At 42.3% G+C, this 1,401-nt stretch overlaps 1 pseudogene; it reads left to right on the forward strand.

Moving 5' to 3' along the window:
- Positions 1–487: 487 nt before the first annotated feature.
- Positions 488–940, forward strand: LOC143579386 (uncharacterized protein At5g39865 pseudogene; annotated as a pseudogene).
- The last annotated feature ends 461 nt before the right edge of the window (positions 941–1,401 follow it).

Here is a 1,401-nt window from a genome sequence, read left to right on the forward strand (position 1 = left end):
ATGCCCACAATTACACTATTCATCTCCAACTACCAAATCAACCCCCCATTTTTACTTCAAACACAACTGTTTGTTTCATATGAACCTAACTTCAACGACCAACATCTAACCTCAAATGTGGAAGTCACGCCGGAAACCTATCCGTGAAATTGATAATAATAATAATAATAATAATAATAATAATAATATTGACGGCCGTTTGCTCCGTAGATCATCATCCAAGCTCAACTTCATTCATTCCTCTTTAAAAGATGTCGAGAATTTGTTCAGAGACGATCATAATATTAACCAAACCCTAGATCTACCGTCTCCTACAAGACTATCAATCTTCCACCGAGTTCACCTCGCTACCAAACTCGCACGTGCCTTCTCCACCAAGCAAACCCTAGCTCCGGCCAAACCGATTAATGCAGCGGCGACGGAGAAACTGACGAAACCTGACCGTCTCATTACGATTCCGGGAGCCGAATCGCGAGTTATCGTGTACATGACGAGTCTCCGTATAGTCCGGTCAACGTTCGAGGCATGCCGGACCGTACGATCGATTCTGAACGGTTTTCGTGTCTCAATCGACGAACGAGATCTGTCGATGGACTCACGGTTCATCAACGAGTTGAACAGCTTCACGGCGGCGGAGTGCGGCGGCGATTCGCCGGAGGAGATGAAACTGACGCTGCCTAGGGTTTTCATCGGCGGCAGGTACGTCGGAGGAGCGGAGGAGGTGAAGCAACTGCACGAAACCGGCGAGCTGAAGAAGATCGTTGAAGGCTTGCCGGCGGTGAACTCCGGCGAGTGTGACGGTTGTGGTGACGTCAGATTTGTTCTGTGTGACGAGTGCAGGGGAAGCCATAAGTGTTACACGGAGAAAGGTGGGTTTAGGAGTTGTACGTTGTGCAATGAGAATGGTTTAGGTAGGTGTCCGTCTTGTTTGGGCCGTTAGATTAGATGATGTATTGATTGGTTATTATCTTTTACTTTTAATTAGGACACAGTATAGGCATAATCTCTAATATTAGCCAGATGGTTTGTTTTCATAATCACCATTAGAGATTTTATTTTTTTTAACTTCATTTTAGGGTTTATGCTATGGTTATTAATGTTTTGTGGTGATAACTGTATTTTTGGTAAGCATGCTTTATATGATGCATATATGTTTAGTTAGTGTTAGGAGGTAAGATTAGCCTTTTTCTTTAACTAAGTGTCTAAAATCTTGATGACATTCTTTATTCTATATGATATTTGATGTCGAAAGTTTTGTCCTTTGAAGTTTGTTGTCATCGTCTTGTTGTCGATCACCATTGATAACTTGTTTGTTTGTCGTCGTCTTGTTTGTTGTCGATCACCATTTGGCTTACAAATTACATTAATCCTATTCGAGCTAGGAATATCAAATTTTGACTT

Source organism: Bidens hawaiensis, unplaced genomic scaffold (assembly GCF_021521415.1).
Source record: "Bidens hawaiensis isolate Kalapana, Puna unplaced genomic scaffold, B.hawaiensis_p1.1 tig00029688_1, whole genome shotgun sequence".
Lineage (NCBI taxonomy): Eukaryota > Viridiplantae > Streptophyta > Magnoliopsida > Asterales > Asteraceae > Bidens > Bidens hawaiensis.